General features: G+C 40.6%; 1 pseudogene; it reads right to left on the reverse strand.

Annotated features, from left to right (window-relative positions):
• Window positions 1–1464: 1464 nt before the first annotated feature.
• Window positions 1465–3060, reverse strand: LOC129076243 (transmembrane and coiled-coil domains protein 1-like; annotated as a pseudogene).
• Between the last annotated feature and the right edge of the window lie 10022 nt (window positions 3061–13082).

Genomic DNA, 13082 nt, shown 5'->3' on the forward strand with positions numbered 1-13082 from the left:
GTCCTAACTTCAATAAAGCCCAGTTAGCCAAACTAGATGAGTTTTACATGGATCAAACTCCCTTCCCACTTTTTGTAATTTTTCACTTCTCTGACTCTGTACAGCATCTACTCGCACTCTTCCCTATTCCCTCATTTGCCCTTTAAAACTCCCATTCACCTGGGTACAACTAGTTCACATTGGACACTTTTCCCTGTTACAATAATATATAACTGATTACAATTTGTCCTTGTCCTTTAATGAGTGTCTAATTTTGTCAATGTTTGACATCATCTAAATGTCCTACAGAAGAGGAATGGACAGTTAAACAAACTATGGTTTCTTTGTACAATGAATACTATATTACAGCTAAAATGAAAAAAAATTAGATCTCCATATATCCACATAAACCCCAAACATAATTTTAAATGAATAAAAGAAAGTTACATAAATCTTAAAAATAATTTTGAACTCAAAAAGCAAGTTGCAAAAAACAATATGATACTAGTTATGTAAGGCTTAAAAATACAGAGATACTATATATGTATATTTTTTATTTAAAAACATCACTTCTTTATTTCAACGGAAAAATAAAAGACCCTCACAATCCTTTCCAAATATAATTATCACCATCATCATCCTATTAGAAACCATAAGGAAGCACTGAGAGTTTGAGTGCTACATTCTTCAAATATGCTATTCAGATTTTCTGTTTTTATAAATTGGTGAATATACACATTTAAAAAAATTAAAAGTGTGGTCATGATATTTTGCTTAAAATTAAGTATTTAGATGGTTACTTCAAAATACTGTAGTATGGCCGTGCAGTGATCCTGTGGGACATAATGCTTTTACATTTGTATTCTAGCAAAGGTTTAGGGACTAGGTTCAAAAGTCGTCATACTTCCAGAATTAGTATGAGTGGACAGCTTGGATGAGAAAGCCAGGGAGATCCAAGTGTTCTTTCAAGGACAGGGAAAATCCACCCAGAATCCAAAAAACTCAGACATGGAATTTGGTAGGATTTCACTGTAAATTTAGTCTGGAAAGGTGAGAAGTGGTGAGCCCAGACAAGAGAGGGTGTTAGGTATAACTGGCTTCCCTAATCAGGTTTTCACATTATTTTAGTGTGTTTGAGTGAAACCCTTCAAGCCACAATTTAAATGCCCTTCAGTATGCTCCATATTGTTGGTTCATATTAAAGGAATGTTTAAGATTTTCATCCCAAGGAAAATTATGCTACATAAAAATGATCTAAGATGTTTGCCCCAAAATCTTCTTAGATAAAATCTAAAAAACGCTATTGCAATTTCACGTGTTGAAGAAAAAACATTATTTTATATGTAAACTGATTCACTGAACTCTTTTGTTGTAGAAAACTTCATATTAGGTAAAATGCTGCCTAATCCTTTGCTGCATACACTCGTCAGAGGGTGGGGGAGCAACTGCCTTCTTTTGCCTGCATCTGGGGAAGGAAACAAACCATTACACATAGCTGAAGAGGACATCAAGTGCTTCCAGGAAAAGGCAATGAAGACAGCAAGGAATAAAGTGCTGAACGTCCTTTCACAAGTCTTCATAAGAGGAACCACAAAGTTGGCTACCGTGGAGACAAAAACCAAAAGGACTTCCATGACCACCAGAAGAATGTTGATGAATTTTCCCAGAATGTTCTGGGAAGTTGCATTCTCCAACCCTTCTATATGTACCACCTGCTACTGCTACAGCTCCATCTTGGAGATGAGGGCCTGACACATCAGGGCCTCCTGGATATCCCAGGCCCATTCATAGGACTGATATGCCATTTTCTCTTCCATGGTGGCCAATCCCTGCTTCAAGTTCAAGACTTCATTCTGGTGGAGTTTGTTAGGTCATCTGATTGTTCTTCTAACCATTCACATCCATATCACTTTTCCTGTTAGACCCTCTGATAATGTTTCTTGAGGGCCTTAAAGGATTCCTCTAGTATGGACTGGGTTTCCCAAATCTCCAGATGTCATGTTTTAGTGCATCAAATATTGAGCTCTGCCTGTCCAGGGATTTTGTTTTGGACCTAGATGCTCCTACAATGGTGCCTGCAGTGTTGCTGTTGATTCCCACTGAAAATGAAGTGGCACTAGAACAGTCTTCTTCATTACCATATTTTTGGTTTGACTGAAGTTTGAACCCAAAATATGGACATCACTCCCAAAACTTTTCCCTCATCATCCACTTGCCATTCTTTGAAGGAGTCCTTCAGGTTAAGGATGCTGTCTGCACTGCCAAATTTATTCTGAAATACTGAGTTTATCTCTCTGAGCTTTGAGACCACAGCCCCTGCTGCTGAATGGGTTGCCAGGGAGAAGCTAAAAAGTTTACCTTTGACACTGTCCACCACAATTTCACTGAAGGCAGTCACTTTTGCTCCCATATCTTTTAAAACCTGGTGTATGTCCCTGAAGATGTCCTTTGGCTGCTGAGGGATTGAGTCCATTCTACTCCACTCCTCAGAGGTTCTTGTGGTTGTTCTCAAGCTTTTGTATCTGGAGAGTGGTTTGGGCAGATTTCTGGTTCTTCTTCTCAAAGACCTGCTTGATGTGGGAAGCCTCCTGCTTATCTGTGCTGTTGGTAAGCTTCAATTACTCAGCATTGTTTTCATACCAGGCTGTTTGTGCAATCTTGATCTGTTCTGTGAGTTTCAGGGCCTTCTGCTGCAGGTGAACAATGGCAGCATTTTTGCACTGAAGGTCAGGTGTTCCAACCACAGAGAGTGTGTAGATGCTGCCATCAGTACCAGAGGCCACTGTACTGGAAGTCTAGGCAAGGCTGCTTACTTCCAACAGCTCAATCTGCTCTACAGTTGCCTCAGACCATGGTAGACATACAGAAGCAGATGCAGTAGTACGAGCCATTTCCATCACAGAAGAGCTGGTAGGAGCATCAGTAGTGGATGAAGATTTGGGTTGGCCAGGCTACATAGCAGTTGCCATCTCCTGGCTAAGTTTCCTGTTTACTTGGATACTTCTCCTTGGGCCCTCTGGCTTACCTTGCCTGTTATGCAAGCTCATCCCTCTGTTCATCTTGGGTCGCACTTGGATCCATTGCAGGACACAATTCAGAGCTGCGGGGTGGGTGGGGACACCATCAATCTCAGCATGTGTGTTCTGGCTTTCCAGATCCATTTCAGGTTCCAAATCTGCCTGACTTTGTCACATATCGTGTGGAGACACTGATGACTTCCTGCTCTGGTGCTGAAAGAGGTGCTTTGAGCCCTGGCCAATCACATTGATGTTCTTCAAAGCATTGTGTGTCATTTTACACATTTTTTATTCTGATTCTGTCTGCTTCCTGGCCTCTGCATCTTGGAACTTGGTCTAGGATCAGTGTCCCCATATAATTGTTCACTGCCTGAAGCCTTCATCAGTAGACTTAATATGCTTATTGGCAAACTCAAAAAATTTTAAACACATTGAGATTGTCAAATTTGCTTCAATAGTAACTACACATTCAGCTGTGATAGGGAGACCTCATGCTTATCTTTATCACTCTTCCTCAAGCACTTCTAAGGCATACAGGAATCCCTGTAGGAAATGTTGTCACATTAGGTTGTTTTATTTTCTTCATAGATCATTTCAGTAGTCAGCAAACTTTTTCTACAAAGGGTCAGACTATAGCCCATAGGCCAAATCTGGCTTGCCCCATTTGTTTGTTTATTTGTTTGGCTTAAACAGCAGAAATATAATATCTTGCAGTTCTGAAGGTTGGAAGCCTGAGTTCAAGGTGTCAGCAGTGTTGTTTCCTCCTGAGGGCTTCAATAATCTGTCCCGTGCCTTTCATCTGGCTTCTGCTGGTTTGCTTTCAATCTCTGGCATTCCTTGACTGCATCACCCCACTCTCCGCTGTCATCTTCACATGATGTTCTCCCTCTGTGAATGTCTGTGTCCAAATTTCCCCTATATAAGGACAATAGTCATATTGGATTAGGGACTCACCCTACTCCAGTAGGACTTCATCCTACCATAACTAATTACATCCTCAAACACTGTATCTCCCCAGATAAGGTCACATTCTGAGGTACTGGATATTAGGACTTAAACATATGTATTTGGGTGACAGGAGAGGACACAATTCAACTTATAACGTACACTTTCTGTATCAACTACTCAATTCAGCCCTTGTGGTACAAAAGAAGTCATCAGAAATACATAGCAAATGGATGTGGCTGTGTAACAATAAAACTTTTCTTAGAAACACAGTTGCAGGTCTGCAAGCAGTAGTTTGTAAATCCCAGTCTCTGATCTTTTGAGAACATCAAAAGAAACAGGAAAAGATTTGGGATTTGGCAAAAAAGGGAAAAGAAGACTTTGCAAGTTTTGGTAATACTTCCTTTATATTTTGTATTCTAGTCACAATATTTTATTTTTTTTAATATTTGCAAAATGTTTAAGATTTTTTATTGATTTCTTTTTAGAGAGAGGGGAAGGGAGAGAGAAAGACAGGAAGAGAAACATCAATGTGTGGTTGCCTGTTGCGTACCCCCTACTGGAGACCTGGCCTGCAACCCAGGCATGTGCCCTAACAGGGAATCGAACAGACGGCCTTTTGTTTTGCAGGCCAGCACTCAATCCACTCAGACACACTAGCCAGGGCTGGTCATAGTATTTTCTATTTAACTCTAATATGTCTTTTCTTTTCTTTATATTTAAAAATAATTTATTATGTATTGATTTTGAGTGTGCATCTTACTTGTCAGACACTCATATTTTAGTGATCTCCTCAATGTTTTTAGTATTCTAACTAGCACCATACATAGCTATCACAATATTATTGACTATACTTCCTATGATCGACTTACTTCCCCATGACTATTTTTAAATTACCAATTTGTGCTTCTTAGTACCTTAACCTCTTTTTCCTAGTGCCACAAAACCCCCTCCCTCTAGCAACCATCAGTTCTCTCTTCATATTTCTGAGTCTATTTCAAATTTTTCATATGTTTATTTTGTTCTTTATATTATTAAAAAAAAAACTCACATGACTCAAAACCAAAGCAATAAATAATCCAATTTCAAAAATTGGCAAAGGATCTGAATAGACACTTCTTCAAAGGGAAATATGCATGACTGATAGATATTATGAAAAGAGGTACAATGTCACTAATAATTAGAGAAATGATTTTTAAACATTTAAATTATATTTTATTGTTTATGCTCTTATAGTTGTCTCAATTTTCCCCCTTTGCTCCCTTCTACCCAGACCCCCCACTCCCTCAGGAAATCTGCACATTATTGTCCATGTACAAGTACCATACATATATATTCTTTGGCTACTACATTCCCTCTACCGCATTTACATCCTCATGACTATTTTATAAGAACCAATTTGTATTTCATAATCCCTCCACCTTTTTTGCCCATCCCCCTGACCCTCCTCTGATCTCGTAACCATTAAAACATTCTCTGTATCTATGATTGTGTTTCTGTTCTGCTTGTTTGTTTATTTTGTCTTTTAGATTCAATTATTAATAGATATGTATTTATTATAATTTTATTGTTCATATTTTTTACCTTCTTCTTAACAAAGACCCTTTAACGTTTCATATAATACTGGATTGGTGATGATGAACTCCTTTAGTTTTTCCCTGTACGGGAAGCTCTTAATCTGCCCTTTGATTCCAAATGATATCTTCACTGGGTAGAATAATCTTGGATGTAAGTTCCTGCTTTTCATGACTTTGAATATTTCTTGCCAATCCCTTTCAGCCTTCCTGCAAAGTTTCTTTTAGAAATCATCTGACAGTCTTATTGGAGCTCCCTTGTAGATAACTAACTTCTTTTATCTTCCTGCTTTTAAGAATCTTTCTGTGCCTTTAATATTTGGTATTTTAATTATGATGTGTCTTGGTGTGGCTCCCTTTGAGTTCATCTTGTTTGGGACACTCTGAACTTCCTGGACTTGTATGTATATCTCCTTCACCAAGTTAAGGGAGTTTTCTGTCATTATTTTTTCAAATAGGTTTTCAGTTTCTTGCTTTCTCTCTTCTCCATCTGGGAACCCATGATGCAAAAGTTGGTATGCTTGAAATTGTCCCAGAGGCTCCCTATACTATCCTCATTGTTCTGGATTCTTTTTTTCTTCTTGTTGTTCTGATTGGGTGTTTTCTGGTTCCTTCTATTTTATTTTTTAAATTAATTAATTTATTTTTTCAACTACATTTGTCTTTGCCTTCCCCCCACCACTTTCCCTTGCCCACTAACTCCCACCCTCCCTCAACTCTACTCCTTTGGTTTTGTCCATGAGTCCTTGCTATATATTCCTAGACTTTCCCCCTTCCCTTCCTTTTACCCCGTCCCCTCCCTTTGTGCCCACCCCGTCCCTCCTTCCCTCTTGTCTCTGTTGGTTTCTTTTCCTGTCAGGGTTGCTGGTCTTATTTTCCTTGCATCTTTGTATTGTTGGTTAGGTTAAACTTATATGTGAGGTCATATGGTATTTGTCTTTCACCCTCTGGCTTATTTCACTTAGCATAATGCTTTCTATTTCCATCTATGCTGTTGCGAAGTTTAGTAGTTCTTTTTTTCTTTCTGCTGCGTAGTATTCCATTGTGTAAATATACCATCGTTTTTGTTGTTTTTTTAATTTTATTATAATTTATTTTTTCAAATACATTCGTCTCTATCTAGCCCCCACCACTTTCCCTTGCCCCATCCCTCTTTCCCTTTCTCATCTCTTCCCCTTTGGTTTTGTCCATGAGTCCTTGCTATATGTTCCTTGACTTTCCCCTTCCTTCCTTTTCCCCGCCCCCTCCCTCCTTCCCTCTTGTCTCTGTTGGTTTCTTTTCCTTTCAGTGTTGCTTGTCTTATTTTCCTTGCATCTTTGCATTGTTGGTTAGGTTCCGCTTATAGGTGAGATCATATGGTATTTGTCTTTCGCCCCCTGGCATATTTCGCTTAGCATAATGCTCTCAAGTTCCTTCCATTCTGTTGCGAAGTTTAGTAGTTCTTTTTTTCTTTCTGCTGCGTAGTATTCCATTGTGTATATGTACCATTACATTTCGATCCAAAAATCTGCTGATGGGCATTTAGGTTGGTTCCAACACTTGGCTATTGTAAATTGGGCTGCTATGAACATTGAGGAGCATAGGTTCTTTGTATTGGCGATTTGGTGTTCTTAGGGTATAGTCCCAGCTTGGGAATCATTGGATCGAAAGGCAGTTCCATTTTCAGGTTTTTGACAAAATTCCACACTGCTTTTCACAGTGGCTACACCAGTCTGCATTCCCACCAACAGTGTACAAGGGTTCCCTTTTCTCCACAGCCTCACCAACACCTCTTGTTTGTTGATGTGTTTACGATGGCCATTCTGACCAGTGTGAGGTGGTACCTCATGGTGGTTTTGATCTGCATTTCTCTGATGGCTAGTGATGCTGAGCATCCTTTCAAATGCCTCTGGGCCCTCTGTATCTCCTCTTTGGAAAAGCGTCAGCCCAGATCCTTTGCCCATTTTTTGATTGGATCATTTGTCTTCTTGGAGTGGAGTCAAGTGAGTTCTTTATATGTCTTGGAGATCAAACCTCTATCTGATGTATCATTAGTGAATATATTTTCCCATACGCTTGGCTCCCCTTTAATTTTGCTGATGTTTTCTTTTGCCGTACAGAAGCTTCTTATTTTGATGAGGTCCCACTTGTTTATTCTTTCCTTTATGTCCCTTGCTTTAGGAGACATATCAGTGAAAAAATTGCTGCGTGGGATATCTGCGAGTTTCCTGTCAATGTTCTCCTCTAGGAGATTTACGGTGTTGCGACTTATATTTAAGTCTTTTATCCATCTTGAGTTTATTTTTGTGTATGGTGTCAGCTGATGATCCAATTTCCATTTTTTGCATGTAGCCGTCCAGCTCTCCCAACACCATTTGTTGAAGAGGCTGTTATTGCTCCATTTTATGCTTCTGTCCCCTTTGTCAAATATTAGATGCCCATATACACCTGGGCTTATTTCTAGGCTTTCTATTCTGTTCCACTGGTCTATGGGTCTGTTCCTGTACCAGTACCAGATTGTTTTGAGTATAGTGGCTTTGTAGTAGAGCTTGATGTCCAGTATTGTGATCCCTCCTACTTTGTGTTTCTTTCTCAAAATTGCTGAGGATATTCAGGGTCGATTATGGTTCCATATAAATATTTGAAATTTCTGTTCTATTTCTGTGAAATACGTCATTGGTATCTTAATAGGGATTGTGTTGAATCTATAAATTGCTTTGGGTAGTATGGATGTTTTGATGATATTAACTCTTTCAATCCATGAGCACGGTATATGCTTCCATTTATTTGTGTCTTCCTTAATTTCTTTTTTCAATGTTGTATAGTTTTCTGCATACAGGTCTTTTACGTCTTTGGTTAAATTTATGCCTAGGTACTGTAATTTTTCTTCTTACTATATCGAATGGTATTTTTTTTCTAATTTCTTTTTCTTCTATTGCATTGCTGGTGTACAAAAATGCCATTCATTTCTGAATATTGACTTTCTATCCTGCTGTTTTGCAAACTTCACTTATTAGGTTGAGGAGTTTTTTGATAGAGTGTACAGGGTTCTCTATGTACACTACCATGTCATCTGCAAATAATAATAGCTTTACTTCCTCCTCTCCTATTTGGATGCCTTTTTTCTCTTTCCCTTGTCTGACTGCTGTGGCTAGGACTTCCAATACAATGTTGAAAAGAAGGGGGGGCAGTGGACATCCTTGTTGTGTTCCCAATCTTAGTGTGAAAGCTTTCAGTTTTTGCTCATTGAGTATGGTATTGGCTGTAGGTTTTTCATATATGGCCTTTATTACATTGAGGAATTCCCCATTTTTTCCCACTTTGCTGAGTGTTTTGATCATAAATGGGTGCTGTACTTTATAGAATGCTTTTTCTGCATCTATCGAGATGATCATGTGTTTTTTGTCTTTTCTTTTATGTGATGTATCATGTTTCCTGATTTGCCTATATTGAACCATCCCAGCATGGCTGCGATGAAACCAACTTGATCGTAGTGGATAATCTTTTTAATGTATTGCTGGATGCGGTTTGCCAATATTTTGTTGAGGAATTTAGCATCCATGTTCTTCAGTGAAATTAGCCTGTAGTTTTCTTTCTTTGTAGGGTCTTTATCTGGTTTTGGGATGAGGGTGATGCCGGCTTCATAGAAAGAGTCTGGGAGTCTTCCCTCCTCTTGGATTTTCTGGAATAGTCTGAGAAGGACAGGGGTTAGCTCTTCCTTAAATGTTTTGTAAAATTCTCCTGGGAAACCGTCCAGCCCTGGGCTTTTGTATGCTGGGAGTTTCTTGATTACTGCTTCAATTTCCCCAGCTGTTATCAGTCTGTTCAAGCTTTCTGTTTCTTCCTCCTTCAGTGTTGGAAGATTATACTTTGACAGAAATTTGTCCATTTCATCAGGATTTTCAAACTTCTTGGCATATAATTGTTCATAGGAGATTCTGACGATCCTTTGTATTTCTGTGGTATCAGTTGTTATTTCTCCTCTTTCATTTCTGATATTATTAATTTGGGTCCTCTCCCTTTTTTTCTTGATGATTCTGCTTAAAGCCTTCTCAATTTTATTTATCTTTTCAAAGAACCAGCTTCTGGATTGGTAGATCCTCTGAATTGTTCTTTTTGTCTCTATGTCATTCAGTTCTGCTCTAATCTTGACTATTTCCTTCCTTCTCCTTGCTCTGGGATTTATTTGTTGTTGTTTCTCCAGTTCTTGAAGTTGTAGTGTTAGGTCTTTTATTTGAAATGTTTCTATCTTTTTTAGGTAAGCCTGCATTGCTATGAACTTCCCTCTCAGGACCGCCTTTTCTGTTTCCCATAAGTTTTGGACTGTTGTATGTTCATTTGCATTTGGTTCCAGAAATTTTATGATTTCTTCTCTTATCTCATTATTGACCCATTCATTGTTTAATACTGTACTGTTCAGTCTTCATGAGTTTGCAAGTTTGTGAAGTTTCTCTTTGAGGTTGATTTCCAGCATCAATCCCCTGTGGTCTGAGAAAATGTTTGGTATTATTTCAATTTTCCTGAATTTGCTGAGGTTTGCTTTGCGTCCTTTCATGTGGTCTTTGAAAAACTGCCATAGCCTTTGAAAAGAATGCGTATTTTTCTTGTTTGGAAGGTAAGTTTCTATATACGTCAGTTAACTCTATTTGATTCAGTGTGTCATTCAGCGCCACAATATGTTTATTAATGTTTTGTTTGTAAGATCTGTCCATTTTTGACAGTGGGGTGTTGAAATCCCCTACTATCAGTGTGTTGCTGTCTATATCTTTTTTGAAGTCATCCAACAATTTCCTTATAAACTTGGGGGCTCCTATATTGGGAGCATGTAAGTTTACAATGTTGATGTCTTCTTGATAGATTCTTCCTTTAAGTATTATAAAGTGCCCATCTGGGTTTCTTTTTATGGCCTTTGTTTTGAAATCTACTTTGTCAGATACAAGTATGGCAACCCCGGCCTTTTTCTCTTGCCCATTTGCTTGGAATATTTTTTTTTCCATCCCTTTACTTTCAATCTGTGTAGGTCTCTTGCTCTGATGTGGGTCACTTGTAGGCAGCATATGTGTGGGTCATGTTTTCTTATCCATTTAGCTACCCTGTGTCTTTTGATTGGGGCCTTTAGTTCATTCACATTGAGAGATATTACTGATAGAAACTTGCTCATCTTTTCTCTTTGTACCTGTGTTCTTCTCTCTCTCATTCTTTTCCTTCATCTGCTTAAACCAGTACCCTTAGCATATCTTGGAGTGCTGGTTTGGTAGAGATGTATCCTTTTAGTCTTCTCTTGTCTGGGAAACTCCATATTTCTCCTTCTATTTTAATGGAGAGCCTAGCTGGGTAGAGCAGCCTTGGCTATAGGCCCTTGCTTTTCATGGCTTGGAATATTTGTTGCCATTCCTTTCTGGCTTGTAGTGTTTCTTTTGAGTAGTCAGCTCCTAGGCATATAGGGGCCCCCTTGTATGTGACTTTCTCCTTCTCCTTTACTGCCTTGAGGATTCTCTCTTTGTCTTTGACATTTCCCATTTTAATGATGATGTGTCTTGGAGTGGATCTCTTTGATTCCCCCTTGAGCGGGGTCCTCTTTGCCTTTTGGATCCATGAGAGCCTTTCTCTCCTCAAATTAGGGAAATTTTCCATCATTACTTTTTCGAGGATGTTCTCTATCCCTTGATCCTCTTCTTATCCTTCTGGTATCCCTATTATACGGACATTATTGCGTTGCAGGTTGTCCTGTATTTCCCTAAATGCTTCTTCATTTTCTTTGAGTCTTTTTGCCATTTCTTATTCTTTCTGGGAGCTTCTTTCTACCTTATCCTCCACCTCACTGATTCGATCCTCGGCTTCATCCAGCCTGCCTTGGATTGCTTCTACTGTGTTCTTCAATTCAGAAATGGTATTCTTCATATCCTCTTGTGTCTTCTTGATAGATTCTATGTCCTTTTCCAGGCTGATAAAGTTTTCTGTAAGATCCTGATAGTTTCTCTGCAGTTTCTCATAGTTATCTTTGTTTTGGCTAAGCTCATTGAGCTTCCTTAGAATCATTGTTTTGAATTCAGTATCTGATAGTTCCCTTGCCTCTATTTCATTTCGCTCTATCTGTGAGGAGTCCCCTTTTCCACTTATTTGGGGGGAACTTCTTTTTCTTCCCATTTTTGTGAGAGTCTGTTAAGTATTTTTGTCCTCTACCTTTCTTTCTGGGCCTGCCTCTGATGATGTCAGTTGTTGACCCTATAGGACCTTGGGTTTGTTTGAGCCTTCCAGGAGTCTACTCTCTGTGTCTGACTCCTGCTTGGATCAGCTCTGTGACCCCTTCGGTCAGGGCTGGGCTATATTTTGGCATCTCTCTGCACTCTCACGTGGGCTCCTTGAGCACGCTCCCAGTGCGGCAGGATCCCCCGCCTGCCTGGACTCGTATGTGTTTGCCCCAGACCAGGGGGCTAATTCGCGGCCTCATGTACTCATCAGGCCCCCCTGGCCGGTGAGCTCGGGGGCACTAGTCAGTTTAGGGTCTTCTATTGTGTATTTTTCCCGCTTGGCTCTTTGGGTGCGTTGCTTGCCCTCGCCAAATGGGGACTACAGAAATGGGAGGAAGTTAGCTCCATAACTCTCCAGTTAATCCTGTCTCTGGTCTCTCCTCCAGGGACTCTGGGCAGCTCTACTAATTTTGTGGGCCGCTCCGCAATCCCTGGCAGGCGGGTCAAGTTATGCCTGTCCTCGCCGCTCTGTGCACTCCCTCACAGGCCATATCAGTACCAATCTGTGGGAGGCCTTGCCCGCTGGTGCAAGCATTCGCCATCCCGCGCGGGTCACACACATGCTCGCCAACCCTCCCTGGTTACTCTGCACAAGTGTGTGCGCCTGCATTGGGTGTTTTTGGGGTGTCTATGTGTGCTCTTTGGCTTTTGGCTCTTTCAGGGTGTGGCCTCTTCCCATGCAATGGAGACTACGGCAAGGAGAAGGAGTCTTGACTCCCCGGTTCCTCCTCCCGTTCTTTTCCCAATGCCTCTGTTTCTAGTCTATCCTCAGGGGTCTCTGGGCAGTTCCATTACCCCTTCAACCAAGGATCCACCACCTGTGTGGTCTGTGTTTCATTCGCAGTCTGTATGGTTCCTGCGTGCCCCTCTTCTGCCTCTTTGAAGTCTTGCCTTTCCAGCCCACAACGGAGACTAAGGAAAGGGGAAAGAGTTGGGACTCCCAGGTTCCTCCTCTCATTCTTTCCCCAATGCCTCCGTCTCCAGTCTCTCCTCAAGGCTCTCCCAGACAGTCTGCACTCAGCCCCGCAGCTCACAGGCGTACAATCTATGTGCAGAGCACACAAAAGGCGGGTTAATTGATTCCCTTATGCCTGAGCGAGATGGTAGCTGCAGAGTGGAAGGCGCGCCATCACCCGGGCTCCACAGGCCACTGTGTCAGTTCTCTTCACAAAGTTTTCCTCACAGGTCTTTTCCCAGGCACCAGCCGACCCTGCTGCCGCCTCTACCCAGAGATCAAGGAAAGCGACTGGCACTGCAAATTTTTGTGTTGGCCCTTTAAATGTCTCTTTGCATCCCCAGCCACCTGTCTCTGGCAGAGAGTGCCCCTAAGCTTTTCA

The sequence above is a fragment of the Pteronotus mesoamericanus genome, unplaced genomic scaffold (assembly GCF_021234165.1).
Source record: "Pteronotus mesoamericanus isolate MK-2021 breed Mesoamerican mustached bat unplaced genomic scaffold, CSHL_Meso_final contig_58, whole genome shotgun sequence".
In the NCBI taxonomy this organism is placed as follows: Eukaryota; Metazoa; Chordata; class Mammalia; order Chiroptera; family Mormoopidae; genus Pteronotus; species Pteronotus mesoamericanus.